This window comes from Podarcis cretensis (genome assembly GCF_951804945.1).
Source record: "Podarcis cretensis genome assembly, chromosome: 18".
Classification (NCBI taxonomy): domain Eukaryota; kingdom Metazoa; phylum Chordata; class Lepidosauria; order Squamata; family Lacertidae; genus Podarcis; species Podarcis cretensis.
The window spans coordinates 8,582,147-8,582,646 of NC_137188.1; positions in this window are offsets into that span (position 1 = coordinate 8,582,147).

A 500-nucleotide genomic window follows, 5' to 3' on the forward strand; every position below is an offset into this window, starting at 1 on the left:
GTGGAGGTGGTCCCTTAGGCAGTCGGAATCTCAAGGGCCCCACTTGCAATTTATCTCCAAATACGTTTCGGATTTTACCAACCCACAATTTTAACAAACCGATTTCAAGATCAAATCAATATTATGTTGATACGTTGTGGCGGGGCCCCTCAAAGCAGCCCGCTCTCCCTGTTTGGTAACCCGGCGCTGCTGCGCGTGGGTCGCGGCGACCGAAAGAAACACAAAATCCTCTCCGCCACGCGGAAAGATAGTTCTGTCCGTTCCTCGGAAAAAAAACAAACTTGCCCAACGTGACAAGTTAGCAGCCATGCGATAACAAGGGCTCTGGGAAGCTGCCAGCGCTTCCGGGCCCCACCCTGCGCTCCCGTCTCCCAGGATCCGTCTTTCTGCGAAAGAAAGGAGGAGGGACTGGAGGGCGAGGGGGGGCGCAAAGCGAAGCTGCCGAGGCCATGTGCGCGCGGGCGGCGGGGCGGCGTCTATAAAAGGGGGCGCGTCCGGCG